General features: G+C 29.0%; 1 protein-coding gene and 1 long non-coding RNA gene across 2 annotated transcripts in view; both read left to right on the top strand.

Annotated features, from left to right (window-relative positions):
* LOC106687074 (bicaudal D-related protein homolog) overlaps positions 1-25,147 on the top strand; it is a 254,517-nt gene that overhangs the window by 87,123 nt on the left and 142,247 nt on the right. The gene's annotated exons all lie outside the window — the stretch shown is intronic.
* Positions 19,426-25,147, top strand: part of LOC136796131 (uncharacterized) — a 107,883-nt gene continuing 102,161 nt past the window's right edge. Inside the window, exon 1 of the long non-coding RNA XR_010843831.1 lies at positions 19,426-19,695. This is a non-coding gene — a long non-coding RNA (uncharacterized lncRNA). The remainder of the gene's footprint in view (positions 19,696-25,147) is intronic.

Genomic DNA, 25,147 nt, shown 5'->3' with positions numbered 1-25,147 from the left:
ATAAAAAAAAAACTCTCTTAAAATATATACAAACAAAAGAATAGACAAGATGTACATAATCAAACTATCTGTATCAGTACAGATAAGTATAAAGGATATAAGTTTAAAAATGTTAACGTCGAGTTAGGTATATAGACAAAAAAAATCTATCGATTGGTATGAAGGGTTCGAAAATCAAGAATATGGACTCAAATTGTTTATAAATATCAGTACAGATTTATCCATTTCCATAAGAATAATGACTGAGTATTATTAAACTCTTCTATATTCAGGTGCTTTATTTTTATCTAACGATTTTCATTTGTTTACTTAACCAATTCAAAATAGTCGAACCACTCTAGAAGCACTTTTTATGTAATTTTAAGGTACATTCATCCTTTTATATTTTGAAATTTTATTTACTTTTCCCCAACCATGGTTTTATACTTTGAAAATTTAGTGATTTTGTTTCTGTAACCATTCAATCTATGATAACTAATATCGATAACAGAAATCACTGATGGAAAAATTACTGATTTGTGATCTGAATTACATCATAAATACGAATACTGAGTTGTCAAAATTTCAGAAATAATTTTATTAGTTTTATCAATTATGCATGTTTGTATACTCAACAGCAAAAAAAAAAAAGGAAAAATAAAACCTTGAAACTTAATATTTCTGATTTTAATTTGTATGTTTACTTATTGAAAATCTGTAAAATCGCTACCATGCATGAAGATTAGGGGATCAGTACTTTGCAAGGAAGTACTGATTCTTGTACAACGGTTGTGCAAGGTGGTGATTTCTTCATGACCAAGTGCAACCGCCAGGTTTTTCCCAAATTAAGGTTATATACTTTATGAGACTGGTTGGACCCCAGAAGGTTCCTAATCCCTAATAAGGTAGTAATAGAATAAATATGTTTATTTATTAATTTATAAGTATCATACAGAGAATATGTTTAATGCAGAGTAGGTTAGGATTATAAACATTGAAATAATCTCTTCATGATGAAACAGGAGGAAACAATCACTCATTTGTCTTGAAACTGCTTTACCTCTTCTGTTCTGTAAATTGGTGTCTGTACTTTTTAAAATCTTTAATTTGGCTCACCAATATTTTGTGTTATAAATAACACTCTCCCCTACTAATAAATTATAAAAATTAACAAAAATCTCCCATAGCTCCTTCTGAATTCTTTTAGGGCACAAAACTTACCATTTTATAATAATTTTTATTATTACATAAAAAAGCATAAAAGTATAATGTATTGTTGGCAATTCTATTTGGCACTATTCGCCGATTAAGTAAATTTCTCTTCCAAATAGAATTTCTCTTCATCTGTTATCTGATCTAGAAACTTACTTCATGAAATAAAAGTGTAAAAATTCGATACCAAACTATTCTGAATATTGATGAATATATACTACAAGTGGGAATAAAAATAAAAATAGTTATTGAAAGAAATATAAGTTTAAATTCTGATGAACACACGAACGATTCAGATTTTGCATAAAGAAATTGGATAGTTCATAGAATATTATTGTACCATTGTAATATTATATTACAATATTTATAGTTTACCGATACCATATTAATATTGCGTATTGTATTATTGTTAATAAAATTATTATCTGCTATATGAATGATAACATAATAATATCTGCTGTTATAATAAATTCAGATTATCATGAAGATTTGAAAACAAATTTATCCTTATCAGAAGCTCGTAATCTTAAAACAACTCAAACATAATTACGTGGATTATGTATGCTTCTTAAAGAAAACTATGATTACAGTTAAATTCAGAAACATAAATCAATTAGTCTACTCTGCAATTTATTTATGTATCCTCAGCATAGATTTGTAAAACAGTACAAACAAAAGAAACTCCTGTTTAAAGATCTTATGTATAATAAATAATACTTCATACTTCTTTTTGAAATGAACTTCGATTTTATATTCGTTACAAGTACCGATTACGTTTATTTACGAGTAAAAATCGAAAGTTGTTGATTTATAAAGATTTTTATAGCATCCGTTGTTCTTATTCCATTTTTAACAGGCGTTTACTTAAATAGGGAAATAACATTTTGCGGAATGGTTTTCTTAACTATCATAACGGTAAATACTAGTGATGAGTTTTGAACCCTATGGGTTCAGGAGACCTCCGGGTTCTACCCATTCTTATAAGATGGGTATTGTTTCCTCTTTATTGGGGGGTAAATAGCCGTTAAGCATAATCACTTCCTCGCACAACCGTTCATAAATAAGTACTTTCTTATGAAATACTAAACTTATGAAGGGTCATGGGTTGTTGCTGTACAGATTTTCAATAAGTAATTATACAAATTAAAATCAGAAATAAAAAGTGTCAAGGTTTTTTTTTTGCTGTTGAGTGTACTAAAATAAATAATTTATAAAACAAAAAAATATGTATATTGTCAACATGAGCGTTAAAGTTGTAGGATAGAAACATGGAAGATAAGTTTATGACTTTATTCCTGTATCTTTATGCATTGGACATTTCGGGGGACAATTATTGATTTGTCCACACAGTTTTTTTTTTTTGTTACATATTTTATCATTTGTTGATCAGCGTGTTAAATTGAAAAATAAAGATTAGTTTTTATTATGTTGCTGTTTAGAGCTATGAGTTTTAATCATCAAGAAAATTTTTTTTTACCTAATTAACTATGATATGTCTTAATACTACTGACTCTAAAGCGTGGTATAGAACATATACATATTTGACATATTACGACAAATAAACTTTTGAAATAAATTTGGGTAGTCGGAGAAAGTTACTTGAGTCAGAATATTTCTTTATAAATGACCTAAATACTTCAAGAACTGATAAAGCTTTAATACAGTCAATTATTTCCTTATTTATTTTATTATTTTTTTGTAATTATTCAAATAAACATAACATATTAACAAATTCCACATTTTTGTTTATTAAATTTTAGCACCTTGTTTTATCTCCTTTAAATGTTTGTTATACGTCATCGCTCTGTACAAGACGAATTAAACATTCAATATAAAATTTATTTGTAAATCTGAAAGTAATTAATAAAAAATGATTTGTCCATAAGGTGTAGATTTCTCTTCCACGTATTATGATGATTGGCTGTTCTATATTCCAGTTCACATCGTAAAGTGGCTGTTTTGTATTTTCTTTTTGGACTTAATCTATCTGTCCTCCCTTTTGATATACAAGAGACTGAGGCCGGCCATATTGTTTCTTACTCAATGTCATTCGGGGGATATTGTGATTCAAGGGTTGTTGTGAAAGTGTGGTGTGAATAATGTGAGTTGGCCAACGGTAGCCTTGTCGTTTCTTTTTTTTTTTTTTTTTTGAAGCCCTTTCCCTAGACTATTGGAGAGAGTCTTTTAGTTGAATTGTTTTTATACTATTACTTCTCTGAAAAATGTACATTTATTGTATGTCGTATCATTTTTATTCCCTTTGTAAGTTCTTTCAACTATTTTTTTTTTATTTAGTTAATTGAATTATTAGTTTTAGCGCTAGAAATTAATTCATATTGTACTGTTCAAACCTATTAATCGTAGCAGCCTTCACAACACCCTAATAATCACAAGTGTAACTAACCGATGTTTCATTTATGTTTATTATTTTTGTATGTTATATTGGCACTGACCGATAGATGTAGTCAACTAGTCGGACCATATTGGATGTACTTTTACGAATAAATAAAATAAAAAAAAAAATTGTATGTGTATTTATTTATACCTTGCCTAAATATACGATTTTAAGGAAACTACCAGGTATAAGTGGGGATGGGTGTTCCAAATGGAGTTTTTATGTACCTTTTTTCAATAATAATAAGATATTAAAAATATTCCGTTGATTTGACTGATGATTCATCTATTGAGGATTATTTTAGAAGTTTTATAAATAAAAATGGTCAATATCTATTTTATTTTATTTTTTCAGCTTTAGATTTTTTTTCGGTTCTTTTGTTCCATTATTAATTGATGAAATAAATGTTCTGAAAAAAAAATCAATTGATCTGGATTTCTGTTTATAGAAAAATAATTATTAAAAAGAACGAGTTTTAGAAATGAACGTCTATCATTTGTAATATATTTTTTATACTGTGCTTTGGTCAATCAATAATTACTTAGCCATGAAACGTTATGGAAAGTATGCTCAAAGTTTGAAACTTATACAAGCAATATGGAACAGGTATTTATGTATATTTAAAATAGATCATTAATTTTTTATTATTGACAATCCTCCAAGGTGCTTGAAAAGAAGATGGCCTCGAGACCATCTAATGTAAAATCGTTATTGGAGTGCTACCAACGGGTAATTTTTCTACATGTCTGTACCACTTCAATATAAACTTACAGCAAATTTACTAAATATATTATTATGTACAGTTATAAATCTCAATAAAGATGTATAAAAAAAAAATTGATCTGATTTTTCTTCTATTTCATATTTTTTTAATGATTCAAGGAATGTTGTGAGCTCAGGGGTTCTCTTAAAGGCAGCAAAATATAAGTTATTTTTCTTGGCTGTAAACATGAAACGGCGCAGCTCACACCAGTTTCGCAATAAAAGAAAGTTCTCTTAAATTTCAAAATAAATTTCGGTTATTTTGTTACTTTTTCAACTAATCATAATATAGATGCTTGTATACTTTCTTCTCATAATTGAATACAACTATATACACCACACTGAAAAACTTGGGATGTTAATCGCCACCAACAGCAAGCTGCTAACGACCGGCCTCTAACTGTAGTCCGTTAAGTGTTAGCTCTTTGTAATCACTAGTAGACGGACTGAGTCATTCAGGAGTGCTTCCTTCATTCACTGTCTGTATAATTGATGACAGGTTGGATGTTGAACCCTGTACAATTTTCTCGTAAAGGTTCACATTCGACCTAGGTACTGATCAACTTCCTCATTCCTTAAAAAGGAGAATTTTTTCCTGTTTTTCCATTTCTTGGATGAATTTGCTATTTATTTGAGAAAAAATAAAAATAAAATATATATATAATAATAAAAAGTAAAAATAATTGACTACAAGGATTTCTTGCCAAAAATTAACTACTTAAAAAAAATCGAAACATGAAATGAAAAAAAAAAAAGGCTATTCTGCCAAAATCCCAAAAGTATGGAATATTTCTGTCAGTCGTATTTCGTGCAGTTTAATCTGAAAAATTAGTGAAAGACTAAAGAAAATTAGTTGGTGATATCAATTCTACCAAATTTCATCAAAGCATCCCACACATTGATTTTATGAATGATCTAGTTTTGAAAAGTTGCTTTGGGTAAAATATTGTTTGCTTTATTTCTTTACATGTTTTACTAAGGCATTAATAAATAATTTTTTAAATAATATAAGTCATTCGTTATTATTTTTATTGTATATAACTATATTATTGGGTATGCATTAGATTAGTGAATTTTTGTATTGAATTCTGCGAAAAGCCGATGCATTTTCCCTCTTCACCAATTTTCTTCAGCCAGAGGATACAATTTGGATTCACTCATTGAAAAAAATACATATTAAATTTACCATACAATTGGTAAATTTTTTCATATTCGAGCAGTTGATTAGACCTTTCATTCAATCTGTATTCTGAAATGAGTTAATTTATTTACAGATAAATATTATGTTTTTGTAATTATTAATATATTTTCTTTGTTACTGTATTTTTTTTACTACGTGGTTTGTTTCGCATTCATTCAAATGAATGCAGTCAAGCTTAATAGACTTTTATTTTATATTGTTTTTAGTTCCAACATTAACGTTACAGTTATGTTTTCTAATTAAAATGTAACATAATAGTGTCACAGCTAAATGCGCATAGAAATTAATGCAGCGGTAGTCTGAGGTGTGACATGCCATGTTTCATGATAGGACCGTTATATAATTATTGTAGATTATCATGACATCAGTGTAGCTGTTATCTTTGCAGCTTCTTTAGAAATTTTTATTTTCCGCATTACGAAACCTGTAAAAGTGCATAGAACATTGCTAACAGAAATAACTTTATAAATAACAGAAAATTACAAACTATACGGTAATGTTACCTGTTTTTCATTTACGACAAAATAAAAAATTGGTATCTATTTTTTTTTTATTCGTTTCACAACCATTGATTTTTTTTTCGTATATAAGCTGTACAGAGTTGATAGCTGTATGACTACAACCATTTTTGGAGAACTAGAATTCTCTGTTGGGATTCCTCTATGAACTCTTTGGCTTTCAACATCATACTATTCCTCAAAGAGTGGTGGACAGTTATGGATAGGAAAAAGAGAAGGGATAGGATCGGTAATAGGTAGATGATATAGGAAGGAAAGGGATATTAAAGTCAACGAACAGTTGCCTCTTTAGTCGCCTTTTACGACATGCGGTAAAATACGAGTATATCCTGTTGTTTTCGCTCTCACAGTTAATGAACATTCGGCATCATTTTCTTATTGATGAAGATTTAAAAGCCTGAGAGTGGTTATGATAGACTATAAAAAAATGTAGCCAGCATTACAGCAGTTTGCTTTTATATAATAAAATATTAAACTCAAATGAACAGTCACGGAACGCTAAGGTTAGAAAACAATCATAAATCCAGTCACTGACCACGGGAGTGAAACGTGGGTATTGATCCAATAAAAATAAAAATTAAAAATTATATATTTTATGTTAATATTAATATATTTTTCTTTGTTAAAAATATCGGCACCCAAAGTTAGGATTTGTAGAGAGGATAGAGGAAAAGGGGTTACCAAGGAAATATCCATAACGCCACCCAGGAGGAGCCCTTCGTTGGATTGACGATGTAGAAGATGATTTCAAGCTGCGTAAAAGACGATGAAGAAGAATGTTTGTCCACTAGCAACTGTTGAGGAAATTAATAACTACAATGTTATCTATTATTCAAATAATGTTAAATAACAATGTAAACAAGAAGTTACAAGTATACGCTTTTATCTTGAGCTTGGTATGTTATTAAATTGTATAACTGGCCATTGTATGGCTACGTAATCACTGCATTTCTATTCCTATGCTAAAGGAATACATAATGAACTTACATACATACATCTATGATTAAAATAAAATATAACTAATGGACATTCATTGTCAAATGTGGAATCTCCCATCTCAAAAAATGTGTCTCCTCAGAGCAAATTGCGCAAAACAGGGAGCCTCCTACTGGAAAGAAAATATCAGATATAGAGAAAATATAGAAAGATCTTAAAATTGCTAAGTCTGAAAAGAGTAATTTTAAGCCGTATTTTAAGAGAAATGAAGTATTTTTCCCATATTACTTTACAATAATATTCATTTTTAATTAATATATCAAAATGTATTTGAAATAATACAATAACATTAATTATTTTTTATAATTAATTAATACATAAACTGAACTTTGAATTATTTAATTAGATACTGAACTTTGATTTTATGTCTCTTTATTATTTTTAACGATGTATTATGTAGCTCTAAATAAAATAAATTCTTTGAAATTTAGGTCAGCTTGTACCACAGTAAACAAAGTACTGATATTGTTTTATTTATTTTAATCTTTTAACCAGACTTAATTACTAATTTATATTCTTTACATTATAGAAAAGAAAAACAATTTCATGATTGTTGTATTTTTTAATAAAAATAAATTCTGTTGCCCGATCCGATTTTTAAGAAATTTTTATACCTGCACTTGTGTCTCTATGAAAACAGTTTCTAAGGTTTTATTATTTAATGATGTTTTAATGTTTTATTGCACATAACACACTTTATTAATCTTTATTGAATGTTCTAAAATAGAACTAAAATTACAAAAAATGTTAGGATTAAAAGGTTACGAAGTCACAAAGAATTGAAGAAAATTCAATTTAAAGGTTATTATTATTTAAAAAATCAGCTTTACATGAAGGTATATTTTAAATTTAAATAAAAAACACTTGTTCCGCCTAGTTAACAAATTATTTTACGCTTTGTGTATTCTAGGATTTTTTATGATTTGCCTCATTAGATAATATGTATTTCTTCAAGTTGTATGTTTCCTATTGGCTCTAAATCTTGTATAATGTTATATATTAAATAAGAATATACATCATTTCATTTTTCATAGAACATAACCTTATTATACATTAGAAAGAATCGTTACCTTTGGTACATTCCTCGGCCTGATGAAGAATGAGGAGAAAGGATCACACGAGATGGATGCTCGCGTTACCGCACCACTTCCTCATCATCAGTTCCGAATGCAGACAGTCGTGGGATATCATCCTGGGAGAGAACGTAATGTATGAATGGAGCCCTATATTAATCGATAAGCCAGGAGATGGTACGTAACGGGTACACTTACAGTCGGTACATTTAGGATTAGAATTGTATAATTGTTAATTGTTTCCTTCTCAGGAAAAATTAAGGTGCATTCATCAATTGCATATTAATGTTAAGGGCTGTCTTCACACCTAGTCTTGGTAATTTTAAGTAGAGTATTAAGTGAGAATTAGTTGATATTTCTATACAGGTCATGTATTAGAAAAAAGTTTAAACTATAATAATTAGAATAATTACTTGTAATGAAAAAAATATATTCATGAAGAAGCCAAAGTAATGTAACAAATATGAATAATTAAAAATCTATAGCGAAGGGATTAAGTTCAACGTATAAAAAAACGTCTACCAAGTAAATAAATTGTTATAGCTTCCTCACTATTTCTATTTTTTTTATTTAAAGCACTTTATTTTATTTATTTTTATTCTTAAAGTTGCATCTCCTGGTAATAATTGTTTTTCTTCAGATTTTTAGTAAGTACTTGTTTATTACTGAACGAGATGTTTGTACAGTCAAATCCAGCAGCAGAAAATTAAATTGGTGCGTGTGCAAGCGAAAATAGTGGATGAAATTTGATATAATTTATACCGGACCAAGCTTTTAAACTAATTCCTTAATTTTCTTCAACGAAATATAGGTGTTAAAAAAATAATAATTTGGGTATTAAAAACATGACATTTATCGGACTGACTGTATTATGTGCTATACCAGAATATATGTATGACTATAGACGATAGACAGATTTGAAAACAAAGTTCTTTTTTTATGTCAAAAACGTAAAATAGGTAAGTAACAATATTCGATTGTTTTATTTCCTACATGAATAAAGCTTCCAAACATTGAGAATACAAAAAAACCTAAAATAAATAATTGCAAATAAATTGGGAAAAAGAAATTGATTATGTTTTACTAAATCACGGGAGATTAATGTAAGCCAGTGAGCGAAGAGCGTAGTCTCTAAAAGTGTGTAAGCACCCCATTTCCCTAAAATAGACTCACCCAGTTCCACTAAACCGGCCCAAGAAGTGATGAGCAGTACATCTGTTGCTCTACCGCTGTTGATGTAGCGATCGCAAGTTACCGGGGACCTCAAGGCGTCAATATAATGAACTCTCACCTATCGTTTAAAAACTCATGATTGTTGTGGATGTTTAACAATTGAGAGCATTCCGTGAGCCTTTAGGTTAACTGGTCGGAGTATCTAATAATCATAAATGAGTAATATTATCTTGAATAGAGAAGTTAATAATTAATGTGTTTTGTTATAAGATGTATTATATTAAAACATAAAGTGAAAGGGATATTTACTTCATAATGTTCTGGTAACATACAAATTGTATGTAAGCAGCGTCATATCAAGCAGCTTAAAGGAATTGGAGGAATAGTTGTGAATATATTAAAATAATTCTTCAAATGATAGCGTTCATTATTTACATAATCAATTTGAATATTAATAATTTTAAATATAATAACAATGTATAACCGTAAAAATCTAACATAGTTTCACTCACACGTCGATAATATCTAATTCTATCTATAATATCTAATATCGATAAAACCTAAAATGAAATATCTATATGAATACTAGAATAAAAATATATTCATACTAGAAAATGAATACATTAATAATAGTAATAAATATAAAAAGTGATTCATATGACAAGTAATAGATATAAAAAATAATAAATATATAAAAAAAGTAATAATTATAAACATATATACAAACAATAAATAAATATTATGAATAAGAGGGTCAGGAAATCAGGGTCTGACCATCTTCTTCATAATTTGTAATTATAATATAAAATTAAACTAATTATACATATAATAATTAAACATGTGTACTGGTTTTAAGAATCACTTTTATCCTCATTTTTTGCATAATTAATTAATTTACCTAGAAACCTAAATTTCATCTTAAATTCAAAAACACAGATATTGTTAGACCTTCCCTCTTCTTTTCCCTTGACTTGAAGAAAACGATAATTTGGTCACTTAGATTGTTATTAGTAATGTCCCGCTTTCTAAGTTGGGCATTTTCTAGCACTTCATCACAAGTGATGTTATCTTGGCCTGGATATATTATGTCAGCGAGGATAGTTAGAGCTCTCAGATGCATCCTTACTGACTGTGTAGTCATGAACGATTCATTCCACTTTCTCCTTGTTACTGATCTGATACTCTGATCTTGAGGTTAATTTCTTTTTGTTTGTTAGAAGTAAATGACATAAAGCCGAGATCTAACCTTCAACGATTCCTCAATAATTGTTTTTTGTTAAATTGGAAAAAAAAATTATATTGATTTTAATAGTATAATATTACAAGATTGTTGTTGCCGATAAGACTATCTGGGAGATCTTTCTTCCGATTTTCTTACTAACAAATTATTCTGTTAGAATTTAGTGTAAAACGTATTGGGCTAAATAAATATTCCAACATGCTTTTTTTTTTTTTTTTTTTTTTTTTTTTTCTTACCCTCCTATAATGATGTTATTGAATATCTGGTACATACATATAGGAGGTATGCTATATGTATATCTGAGTGTTAATGATACCTTGGATTGCCTTTTGGCATTATAAGGTTAGGTGAGGGGTCCATTGAAGGTTGTTACTCGGTTGTCTGACGCTAGTGGATTATTGGAACGGGGAAACATGTTTTTCTTAGAATCACCTACGTTATTATTTCTAATAATATTATAGATTATTTGGGAAGAAAATGCCATGTACAGTGTTTATTTAATAGGAAAATAATTCGATTTAGAATTGATAACAATGGATTAATTCTCGACCAGTCTTTTTTAATGTGATTTATTCTGTTAATTTATATATTATTTTATTCTTTTTCATCTGGATTTGCTGTTGTTAAATAATATTAAATAATAAAACATAACGGGCAAGAAGATTAAAATATTGTCTTCTAAAAGATTGTTTTTATAATTTGGTACGAAATCAGGTCCACTCCGGTGGGTGTGGTGAAATTATTGGCTAGTTAAGTAACAGATTGCTGATCATGTTCCATTATACGAGTATAAAATTTTAATTTCATATTACGTCCTAATCGCCTCATTCCTTACACCGGTTTGACCCGTTTTGGTAAAAGTTTGTCGATTTGTTTTCAAAACAGGGAAAGACTACGAGCTTCAATTTGTAAATTATATACAACTTACGTAAAACTGTTGTTCCTTAATCACGGTATGCTTCGGATCACCCTTCAGTTTCTATATTGAATGTGCTGTTATTGATGTGATAGATTTTTTCTAAGACAAAGTCAATTTGTCAGTAGAGCGAAAGTAAGTGGAAAGAGGTTGCTTACTGTTTCAAAACAATGTTAGTTGGAATTGTACAGCTTTGGTTTCATTATTTGTTTTTTTATAAGTTGACTAATATGCTTTGAATCTCGTTTATCTGAAATACTGCTTTTTTGTTGACTACTTTCTTATGTCATATTTCAATTTATCCATAACATAAAATGTTCAGGAGATGCAATTTTTCACTATTAAAACAACGTCCTCAGCCATTGTTCAGCCATCACAGGTATAAATAAAAAACAAGAAAAAATCAGTTTTGAAAGGGTGACGATTTAAAATAAGGAATATGTGTGCCTCTATTTACTAAATCGGAAAAATTACTTTCAAATATCAACATTAATTTTTGATTCCAGATTAAAATCCAAAAACGAATTAGAAATTGCAAATTTATGAGACAATAATAAAGAAATATTTCATATTGTAATAGAACATGTAATAAAATATCATTAGAAAATAAGGGATTTTGTTGGAATTGATGGGACAGTTGTGTTTCCAAGTAAAACATTCCAAATTTTAGATTAATAATTATTTTTGTGAAAAAATTAAGTTATTTACCTAATTTTTGTATTACTTATTGATTATTAATATATATTAATTATATAGTTATTAATTTTCAGCAAGTACAAGAAATTTTTATTTTATAAAAAATATTATTTCAGGCACTCAATCGTGAAAAATAGTATACAACATGTATTGTTAATTGAAGTTTTTGGCAAACCCGGATATTTGAGGGCTGATTTCACAAATTTTTGATAGATTCTTTAGGAATTTTGTATTTTAATCATTAATGTTTAATAATAATAATGTTGTAACTAAGCTATGGTAAGTTCAAGTTAAAATATTGTAATTAATAAACATTTATAAAAATTCTCACTTCTTTACTCATCATGTTTTACGTCCAAGTGCTTATTTTTTTAAAATGAAACAATAAATGTCAAATTTCTGTGTAAAAATTTTATTTTAATACATACGATCTTGTAGGTACAAACTGTATATTTAAGTTGGTGGATTACGGGTTCATAAGTTGGCTTGTTTGATACAGATCTTGTATTATATTGTTAAATATTTCATTTTTCGAAAAAATACATAATGGTTCTGTTAGGGAAAAATCATTCTGTTCTTATCCAAAGGGTAACAATCTCTCCTACTTTATTTTGTGTGCACTCAGACAGTCAAGAATGCTATTTTTTTTTTCAAAGAATCTTGTTGAATTTTTATGAAATTAATTCTATTATGTTCTTGTTCGTATGAAAATTAGTCTCTGATATTCTAATCGTCAATTTATCATTGATAAGTACACATATGTTCCCATGAATGAAACTATGTTACGTCATGGTGGAATATTATTATTCATTATTAACGTTATTTGAAGATAAACGGTTAAAAATTAACTTAGCTTAGGTAAAGCAACTACGAACCGATTATAAGTTTTTAAGAATGGTTAAGAAGTTTCGATCCGGATGATTTGTTTTGCCAATCCGTAGCAATAGTTAATGGAATAATAGTGACATTATCTTGCATTTCAAAACAATGGACGCCATTGTTTCCAATTTTATTACTTTCTTTTTTAAATGTTTATGTTGCTTATAACCATGGCATTACTCTTCACTGTTATGTAATTGCCAAGCTGTTGGTTTGATATATAGTATATACTCTGCTGGAATATAAATGAAATGAGGAACTCCAGTCACAACTAGAGTTGGGGAACTAATAGCTAAAATTGTCGGATACGATATTTATTTATCAATGATTCATTCTTGAATAAGGGTCGTATCCAAGACAATTTTTGCTATTAGTTTCAACTATAGCTAATTTTTTGCCCATCTTTGTTCACAACTCGCTATAACAACAAAAGAATTTTGGGAAAAATCTAAACAGTCTATAGATTTATTTAACTGAGGTTAAAAACAAGACAAATTGTTTTAGTTTAGTCTAGAAGCGTAATTAATGAAAGTCTTTTTCCAAGAATTGATTAAATAAAAAGAAACATTTTTTCGATAAAATAGTATATAACAATTTTACATGAAAGAGATTTGAGTCATGTGAATGTTTGTACAATGTTAAGGAGAAAATGTCTCAGTGCTAAAAAAATAAAATAACATCTAACATTTCACATATTTGTTCAGTTCAGTTCTTCACTTTTTTATTAAAAATGTTTTTTCATTTCTCGACCAAACTTTTTTTTTTTAAACGACTTTTTTACATAGCTTGAACGGTAAAAAATGATAATTGATGACTGAATCGATGAATCGCAGCAAATAGATGCTACTATTATTATGATTTTCATGTTTCTAAAAATCCTGTGAGGTTATTCCAAGATCCTGTGGTGTGTTCAAGATAGGACAGTCCTTTCTAGTCTTCTCCAAAATGTTGAAAGCGTTGCTCCTGATACTGCTTGAGGTTGGTGTTAGGAAGTAATACAAATGAAGAGCCGATGAATATAAATAGTTTTTCTCTCTTATTTATGGGATGAAGATAGTATCGTACGATTCTCCCATTCGAGTCTGATCATATAAGTTTATAGTTTCAGAAGCCACTGTTTACTAGATCTTTTTTATAAAATGGATAAGTTTTACAGCTCGTAAAAGCTGGTTGGCTATTAAACCACAAACTAAACGATGTGTGGCCCATCCCGAGGTCCGTGGCTTTTGAAAACTGACCATGGTGCTTTCTGCGCGCTTGGGTATTTATGTTACGATTATCTCACACAACTTATTTTATGTTTCTCCTGATGTTTTTACACATAATTTGTTATTTGAACCATTTTATTACATCTATTGTTTGTAATTACCTCACGTTTTCAAATGTTTCTTACCTTATATTCTATGAAAAGTTTTAATTATTGATTGTGTGCAACCTTCAACAAATCCTAATGAAATTTATCCTATACCCGTTATTAAGCTATTAGTGTCCTATTATGAAATCTCTACCGTAGCCTCTCTTGTCTAATTACAATAACCCAACGAAACTTGACTGTCCTTAGACCCCAGTCGATGAGACGATTGTCGAAGGAACAGTTTGGGGAACACGACACAGATCCTCAAGAAGATTTCACCTCGGACAATGGGTTTGACTCCCAGACTCCTGCGTAACCTCGTTCCTCTTCCTTAACCACGTTGTAGATGCTGAGGATATCCAAGTACTCCCACGTACGCCTGACTCCACTTTCGTCTGCCTCGCGTCATATGTGTGTCTGTAGGTCTTCTTGCGCTTTCCAGATTATTATCGAAGCCGTTGTCATTTTTTTCTGCGTAAAAATGCAGGGACAACTTGATTTCTCTTCTAATTTCTTCTTATTTTTTTTTTTCAAAAGATTTCATTTGGAAGGGAAGCATCATATTACTATATCAATTTAATTTCAATAAAGTGTTGACAGGAATTTTTATAGAACTTTAAATGTATTGGCTAATTAAATAACCTTGGCTTTTAGTTGTCTATCTTCAAGCCGGTTCTTAATTTTCATTTTAAAGGTGAAAAAGTTCTATGATTTCAATTCAGTGTAATTGCAACTGCTAATTGTGGTTAAATTAATTTCTTTGTATACTTCAATAAATTTATTAAATATTTTATTACATTATTTAGTTTATTACATAATAATATTATATGACAATTTTTTTCTCCTTATCAAGGATAATTATTAAAGAAGTTTATATTTCTTTAGTAATCGGGCCCTTATTTCAACACTTGGAGATACCAAAGGGAAATAGAATTACTCTTGATCATTTAGTATGTCATCATATTATGGAATGAACAATATTTCATTACAAACCTATAACTGTTTCAGTTGTATGATTCATAAAATAATAGCTATAAAAGATAGCTATATCTATTTAATTACAAAACATGCCTAATAAATATAGATTTTTGTGATTTAAATTCTAATTATCTTTTGGTCAAGTTCCTTTTCCAAAATCATCAATATGCTGAACTATACAGGTGTATTTTAATCACAATTTTAAACATGTCTCCATAAAAGTATATATTGTTTGGAAAAAAAGAATAATAAACTCTAGCTTACTCAAATATATTTAAACTTCAAAGTTTCCATTAAAATTATAATCCATTTTGTTCTCATTATAATGAGCTATCACACAGCTCAATAGGACTTAGAACAAAAGAAAAGCTATAAATTAAAACATACTTTATCGTGTTTAAAAAAAAATACTATAATTTTTAAAAGTTTATAAAAAAAAAAAATATTAAAATTTAAGACGTTAAAGAGCTTAGTTGACCAAATAAAAATTTAAAAAAATAGATGGACTGATAACTAATTACTTTTTGTTTGATCTGACATGGAATGACACTTTAATAAAGTAAATTATATGATGGAGTAAATCAGGAAAAATGATTTTTTTTTTTTTGTGTTTGCCAACATTTCATAAAAAAATTAAAGATGTGCACAAACAATTAATTATTTCTGTATTACTTATTTTATCTTTAATTGTATTCCTTTCATTTCTTGAATTTTCATCTCAACTTAAAAAAATATTTACTATTATCTCTTGTATATGAGTTTCTTTCTTATAACTCTGATAAGGACTCATATGATTGTTTGAATTACACTCAAACGTTGCTACATGATATAAAAACATACAACAAGACTGAATCATAATTATTGACTATGATATAAAGTTCAGTCGACTAACTGCCACCCTATAGTCCAACTAGAATAGCGCTCATCCAGTTTTCTGATATTATAATGAGAGTATACCAATTAAAATTCAGTGAGAGCCTGACTGTTACATTGTGAACAACATCACAGTTACAGATCACGACTGATGTGAAAGTCTATGATTATTTTATGAAAGACAAGTGCGCTCGAGCGCTTTTTGATGACTACTAATGGCCTCCTCTGTGATTTGTCACGTTTTCAGGAACTCTCTTTAATTGTTCTGTCTATTCCATAGATCTTTATAGAATTAATTGGATTGGATGCACATGCTTTCCAGACCTAAAAATCCTTCAGAGAAAGTTAATTTCAATCTAAAAACACCTATATAATGAAGCATGTTGAATGAAAATATAGGTACGGTTCCTAAAACAGTCTGACCTTTTGAAGAGAAAACCGTTATATAATAGTTGTAATTTTTGTTTTAATATATTTTAATTGATTTTACAAATATTTTTCATTAAACCGTTTGTAATTTTTAATTGACAAATAAACTATTGATCCCCACACTTTGAAATAGACCGCATACTGTAGAATCATCCTCAGTTCCGTAAGAAATATGGAGATAATGTCACATTAATTAAAATTATCCGAATTATGACAACAAAGTCCAGGATCTAGAGTGCATCCCTTAATTTTGCTAAAAACCTCTTTATGGATCTAAGTAATAGCAATATATATTTTTGTCCAAATTGGTTTTGCCGTTCTTTTACGAAAAATACATAAAACTTAGATTTTTGATCCTGCATCATTTTATTTTAAGTTGGTGGGTAACAGGTTCATATTGCTTAAAATCTGTTTGGGGTTCTCTAGTAAGTATAATGGAGGAGTTATGCTGGGAGAGAAAGTGAAGGCAAAAAGGCGGGGCCTTATGTGCCTTCCAGGGGCGTGTCAGAATATAGTGTTTCTGTATAGATTACAATGGTGAATATTCCTATTAACCTCAACGTAAACCTTTCTTTTATAGGCCTAGCCTTTCACTTTTGCTTTGAAACAGAGTAGGGTTATTCCACCCACCGGGGTTCTATATAACGAAAAAAAGTATTTTTCTTGTGAAAAGTAATCATACAAAAATTTCCATGTGCTATTTGGATAGCTTATTGCACAATAGTACCTAGTACATTTTGATATAATCTTATTCCTTGTAAAATTATATTTCAAACCTATAATGTAGGCTTATTTTTATAAATAACCTTTAATAGGTTTATTTAGGTATCTCTAAATATAATGTATGGACGTGGGAATATAATGTATTAAGGTATCGATTTTGTTTATTACATAGCCCAGTAAATTTTCATCAATTTTAATGACGCATGTAAAAAATAAAATAAAAAGATACTGTAATAATACTTTACTTTTTTAAACAATAAACTACCGAAAAGTAAAAAAAAATGAGACATATAAAATGAAAAAAAAGACATATTTGAATATTTTTGTCAGTTTATCAAGTTGAATGGGTGGGATATTGAGTTATAAGTTTAGGTTAAGATTATGCCTAATGATCCATGTTTTATTTTTATAATGTAGTAAGTTATTGTAATAAAAAAAACTAAATTTATTTAAAAATTAAAAAACTTTTTTTACTTTGAGGTACCTTATACAGAAAAAAAAATGTTTTAACCGATACAATTATTTCCTTTCTCCTAGCTAGATGATGAAGCAATTCCTTTTTATACACTGAAAAAATATTTTTTTATGACAGCGTTGATTGAATAAATTTATATTTACTTACGTAATGGAAAATAAAAGATTTTAAAGCAATAATGTCTTCCTTACTGATTTTCTCTAATAGAAAAACTGTTCAAGTACGGTAGATATTTTTGGATAACGTAGTAATTATATAGTAATAAATTCTTTGTGTATTCCGGGGCAAGATACTTTAGAATAATATTATAAGTGTATATAATAGTATAGAGTGAATGACAAAGTTAAAGGGTGAAAAATAATAATAATAAGTCATAATGAAATAACTTTAATCTTTCGAAATAAGTGTAATGGTTTTACGCCGTTAAACAGAAATAAACAAACTTCTAATATTTATTAATTAAAAATGAAATTAATTAAAAATGTCAGATGAGTGAAAGCACACTTATGTCTTATAGAAAAGTACAACAAAAAATATTTTTCATTGGTTCTTGGCGCCAATTATTATTATTAACTTTATAAACAATTTAATTACATTAAAAATGTGTTATTGGAGCTCTGGTAAATATATGGCGAATAATATCGTTAATATCAATTAAAAGTAATAAAGAGGTATAAATACTTCTTTAAACACCACCCGACAAACTTCTCCAAAAAGTAATAAACGTCCATATATAATTATTTATTAATGTATAAAATAAGTCCGTATATAATGTATGAGTACTAAGTGACTTAACCCGTCATTAGTCGCTACGTGAGAATTTATCTCACGTTAATTGTTTTTCTGGTCTGGAAGCTGCTAGAAGGAGACTGTTTCCTCGAGGGAAATCATTAGCTGAACCTACTGACTGAAACGTAGGCTTGAAGATGGAGGGAATTCATCGCTGTGCCGTATGAATACTATTATTTGTAAATTTCTGGATTCTATTCAGGCATTCTAAACAAAAAATAATTGCCACCAGGGTAAATGACTGATATGTCCTAGTCATACGGTGTTCACTTGCTCTTGTGCAAAAGAGATTTCTTCAGACATAGCATTTTTTTTTTTAAGATTAGTGTTATGTTCCTATAATATATCTGTATTTTGATTCTTTTTATATCTTCGTCTGTCTAAAATATTATATTATGTTTTTTACTATTTTATAATTATGTTTGTTTTTTTAATTTTTTAAAACAAGTTTGCTCTTGTATCAAAATAAATTGTTTTTATACTTTTTTGATAAACCTAATTTAAATCAAAATTTTATATTTAAAAAAATGCTCTCAAGAGATCTAAATAAGAAATGTGAGAAAAAATCTCACGCGCGGCCATCCGTGTTAAAATGAACATAGCGACCGAAGACGGGTTAACAGGCAGTACTTGATGGTGGAAAAAGTGTTGGAGTAACGGACGGATAAATCGAATATTATCGAGAGCATATTAATCGAGTATAAATTCATCTATCTTTTCTTCCTATTGCGCAATTATACAGCACTTACCTCGCAGCTGTTTATACCAATCGAAGGACAAAACCCGCGCAGGGGTCTGGTAGCAACAACAAACAACCGAACAACAATTAGCTACAACAATAGAAAGGGAAGTCGCAGCGTCTGTTCGTTGACCCATTTAGCCAGCCGCGTCCTGTAATTATAACAGAAATTATACCTAACTGTTAATATTACCATGTGTATTGCATATAAAGTAGGGCGTAACGCAGTGAGTAGTGCTGCGGTCTGTTTTGTGTAGTTCGTTTTATTTTGAAGATTTGTACAACAAAAATTAAGGTAATTATTAAAAACAATATTATTAACAACTTTAAATTACATTACAGAAGCTTTTCAATTTAAGAATAACTGTAAGCTGAAAAATTTAATAACATTTTGAAGTTAACAAAGAGATATGTACTTATTGCATTTTTTTAGTTGTTCTTACTGAATCTTTTATTTTTATTTTTATATACTTATTATCTGCTTTTAGTTAGTAGAACTAAAGATATTTGACTAATGAGTTTTCAAAGCACGTTTTCGGTTCTTTAAACTACCAAATGATAATAAATGCATCGAACTTATTAGATCACCTTACTTTAGATAAAAAATGTAGTTAAAATGAAATGAAGTTATGATTGAAACTTGATACTAAACAAACCTGAAAATAATATTTCGACGTCATATGAAAATAAAATTTAAAATTATTTATAATATATTAATATTTATGAAATATGGTGAATAATTAATGTTGTTGGACTATAATGGAAGAATCTAGATGTTTCATTATGTTTAACATTACTTTTAAAATGTTGTATAAAAAAGGTTTTAATTATTTTTTAGCTCGATTTATATTTTTCTCTTCTCTGGAAATTGTCAACGAATACCATTTAAGCAACCAGATTGATTAATCTCAACTAAATATTCAACGATTTCCACATTCAATTAGGAGATAAAAGCCTCATATTTCATTTAATAATTCTTTATTGATACATATATTTTAATAAAACGACTTTATATGTAAAACATCGACCCACTCTGATTCCATGAATCGATTGTACTGTAAGGCGGGACGATCATTAGTTGAATCGTAGGCGGACATAGGCAACCGGGGATTTTGTTTTGAAGGTCCTCCAGAAGTCAATGACTTTTCAGCTTCAGTTTTCATGCGAAGATTCACACGCACTTTTAAAAACTTCATCTCCTGCCCGGTTAATTTGGGTAATATTTCTTCCAGGAAACATCCAGTCTACAATCAGCTTTAGGGTTTGGCGACAATTTGAGAAAATTGTACCTTTGCGTTTTCTTCAAATACACAAATGATGACGTCTTCGGCTCTCAGAAAAGCAAAAAAGGTCCCTGAACTAAGTTATCTACCTTGAAGTCATTCTCGAGTGAACATTTGCTGTAACTTTGCATACACCTGATATGTCAGCCCACAACCTTAATTCACAAGTTTGTTTATTTTGTGCTTAGTTTGTCCTCTAAAATTTTCCATGAACTCTTATCTTAAGTGTTGAAAATGGGACATAAATAACAGACGTTTGATATAAACTGGAAATTGCAAACATTTCATCAATTATTGATTTTTCTTCTGAAAACAATCATTTTTCTGTGACGTAATGCAACAAATGAGATTTTGATTAATTCATAAGTAAATCTTTATAGAGAAAATACTTATAGAGAAACACATCCGAAGTTTCTCCATTGACATATAGGGAGATGGTCAAGGTTGCGGTCAAAAGAGAAATAAAAATAGTTTACAACTATTTATTTTCCAACGTTTCGCCCCACTTTGCAGGGCTTCAACAGGGCTGTCCAAATAAATAAGTTGAACAGCTTTCTCCATTGACGTTTGTATTCAATCATCAAACTGTAGTGCGATAAGAAGATACACTGTTAAAAGATTTTAAAAGAATTAAATTATGTGGTCAACATTTTTCTTCCTTACATTTATTTAATGACACGAAATTTGCATGTCTTTCCAACAGATCAAACAAACAGTTCATCAATTTAATATTAAATTTTGGTAAATATGTTTACTAGCAAAAAAAGTAATTATAAATTGATATATTTCAAAGTTCATTGAAGAACATATACTCCGAAAACTTTATATTGCCGGTATATCTCATGAAGCTTTTTCGAAAGGAAACTTTAATAGTGAGAGAATTATAATCGAAACAAATGTAAGCAGAATTAAAATCAAAATGAAAGGTTCAGAATGTTCAAATGAAAGTATGGACTGGTAAACCTGACCCAATCGATGAGCCTTCTGAAACCTAACGAAATACAAGAGTAAGTCACGCCATGGTTTTAGAAACTAAAAATTCGTGTTGGGAGATCGAACGGGCTGAGAAATAGTCTTCGGTTGGATTCCGTCTGTTGCATTGGTTAAAGTTATGCTGCAACTCCTCTTGTTCGTAATGAAGTTAATCCACAGGAGACAGCCATGATTGAACTGAAACTGGACGAGAAATGTCTGAACAAATTGTATAATTATTTTTCTAAAGGAATTTTGAATTGAATATAATCATACTTTGATTTAATAAGAACAGTCCATAGATAATGTCGTTAGCAGGATGATTGCGGTTGAACGTCGATGATTATGTTATTATTTCCACAGACATGTCTGCAAATCCTTCAGACAAGTGTTCTTCCCGGCCATCAATCTCTTTGATTGAAAGGACGTTCCTCGTTTACTAACTTAACTAATTTGTTCAGGTTTCTTATGTATTTTAAGTATCGGTGTATAACGAATCGATGATTCCCAGAAATTTTAGTTTTTATTCAAATCATTATTCACGCCTGTCAGAAAACTTGTGAATATCTACCAATCGATTTGTAATAAGATAATGGACGTCAGGGATGGGGAAGGAAAGTTCTTTCTGCTCTTAAGTTTGGTTTCTACTGAAGATCTCTTACTCAGCTCCCTTTAAGAGTTCGTGGGAAAAGGAAGAGGTTATTTCACTATAATTTTATTATTACTTTAATAAAAAAATGTTTATAGTTAAAATAACTAGTCAAAATTGATGACCCCCATAGTAGGAAGAGCGGTAAAAAACTGCGGCTGTTTCAGAACGTTACAAAAACAATTACTCACTCGGAGGTCAATATCAATAAAACGTAATAAAAAAATATTTAAAGCAGAGTAAACTTGCTGGAATATAACTAACTGATACGAGAACACGTATTTAAAACTGATGTTTTGACATCCGTTAATATGATTTTCCAGGAATATGGACATGCAAATATAATGTATTAAGTCACCATAGCTATCAACTTGAACAGCCTTGATGAAGCTTAAGAAAGTCGGGCGAAACGTTAGAAAATAAATAGTTGTTAACTATTTTTGTTTCTCTTTTAACATCAATCCTGACCATCTTCTTTATTGTTTTAAATGTATTAAGGTATCGATTTTGTTTATTACATTGTTCATCAATTTTAATGAAGTATGTAAAAAAAAATACTGTAATAATATTTTGTTTTTTGAACAATAAAACACCGAAATAGCTAGGAATGTAAAAAAAAATGAGAAACCTGTAATTATAAAAAAAAAAATAGTGTGAATGCTATCATATTCGATGCATATTTGAATATTTGAATATTTTTTTCAGTTTATCAAGTTGTGTGGGTGGGATATTAAGTTATAAGTTTAGGTTAGGATTTGCCTAATGCTCCTTGTTTTATTTTAGTAATGTAGTGAGCTATTGTTAAAGAAATATAATAAACCAGACACTTTTCGTGTTTCTATAGGATTTTCAAATATACAATTGAATTATTAAACCTATACTTTTTTACTTTGATGTAGCTTAGACGGAAATGAGAAATGTTTTGACCAATACTATTATTTTCTTTATTCTAGCTAGTTGATGAATATTGCCAATGCGCTCTTTACGTTCAATAATTTTTCAAAAGGCAATAGTTTTGTTCCATATAATAAAAAATCAATGTTTAATGAATTTGTTATAGGCATATATCATGGAAAGTACTATTTCTACGAACGAAGTAAACATGAAAATTAACTCACAATTGGGTAATTCTAGTTTAATGATGTTCGCGAAAATTAATTCTCAAAATTTTGATTTTTCGTTATTTCTAAAAAAATGTTCCTTTTTGAAAAAACTGTTTCTCTAGAATAATTGAACGTAATAAATACTTTAAGAGCAAATATTTTTTAAAAAACTCTACTTTGAATAATGTGATATATTTTGTGAATATTGTACCTAATTTTAAGGATATGGATCTCCGAATGAGAAATGAGCAAAAATATAAGGTTTTTTTTCGAATAAAATAAACCTCAGGGAGCGTGCTACCTTAAATACTTCAATATTTGATTTTTAATGACAATAACAATATCCCTTGTATAGTCTAAGTAAAAACTGAACCTTTTTTTCAACAGAAAATAACGCAAATGTTTTTCTTCACTTGAATGAAATAATAAAAAAATTCGTAAGTTTTGGAACAGACGCTATTTTTTATTCTCACTTACCATGGTAGGCAAAGTCATCAATTTTAACTCTTAACTATATTTAGTTTTCATTAAAATAATACAAAATTAAGATAAAATGAATTATTTTTTCTCCTTTAGGACTATTTGGGTTTTTCGGGCAACCTAAACTTAACCTTTCTGAAGGTTACCTATCCATTCCCCCTACTCACTTTCTGACTTACTATGAATAGATGAATAGTAATATAGTATTAGGAAACTACTTTCGCTGCTAGTAACTCCCTAATTGGTCAGTATGTTCCTGCTAGAGCTAATTGGTAGTGTTATGCCCTGTTTAATGACCCCTACTGAGCAAAGAAATATGCTGTCTGCTGCAGGGAAAGGTTAAGTTACTGTATTCTAAGCAATAATAACAAATAGAATCTTTAGTATTATTACCAACTCTAAGCTACTAACTCCAATTACTGCTAATTCCAAAGACCCGGGTTCGAATCCGGCTGGGCAGATAATTATTTACTGCTACACTTTATCCGTGGGTCAACCTTGTGTGTTATGGAGCACTTCTGAGATCCACCCAGCCTTATAAAGTGCTTAGTTGGGGAAGAGTTAGGCGATTGAACTTGATCATGGAAAAATCACTTCGTTGTATAATCTTTGTTCTAATAACTGTACTTTCTTACAAAGTAGTGAACACATGACCTCATGTCCACATGACTTCATGGGCCGTATAGCTTAAATTATATGAGAAATTAATATTGGAGTCATTTTCTTTAATATAACCCAGATTAACCGGTCTATTTCTCGGTCATGACAAGGATAAGCAGAATTCTATTGTAATACAACATTTTACATTTACATTTTACAACATAACTACATTTTTTTTTTTGTAGGATACATTATGTAGGAACTATACAATTGGATAGGGAGAAAAATATATCCAAATTCGATTCATAGACTGATAAAATGACGCAAAAATAAATGGATGAAAATAAAAATGATAACTCTAAACTTTAATTAATACAATAAATACGAAAAAAATTAATAAAAAAAAACAAAGAATATAAATTAAGGAATAATTAATTATGAATAAATGAGTACGGGAATATTACAGAGAAAAATAAATCAACAAGATGTTGAAAAGAGAAAAAAAAATTCTATTCTTTTATTTTTTATTTTATGGGATAATGAAGTTTCTCTCTAACAATAATTTTTTTATTATTCTAAATTAGACCAGAGATATTATGTTTTAGGCCGTATTGAACATTCTTAGTTTTTACTATTAGACATTAAATGTCATTTTTTGAT

Source organism: Halyomorpha halys, unplaced genomic scaffold, assembly GCF_000696795.3.
Source record: "Halyomorpha halys isolate HHAL.00 unplaced genomic scaffold, Hhal_1.1 Scaffold912.1, whole genome shotgun sequence".
Lineage (NCBI taxonomy): Eukaryota > Metazoa > Arthropoda > Insecta > Hemiptera > Pentatomidae > Halyomorpha > Halyomorpha halys.
The sequence above is the reverse complement of the archived record's forward strand: the minus strand, read 5'-3'. Positions and strand labels throughout refer to the sequence as shown.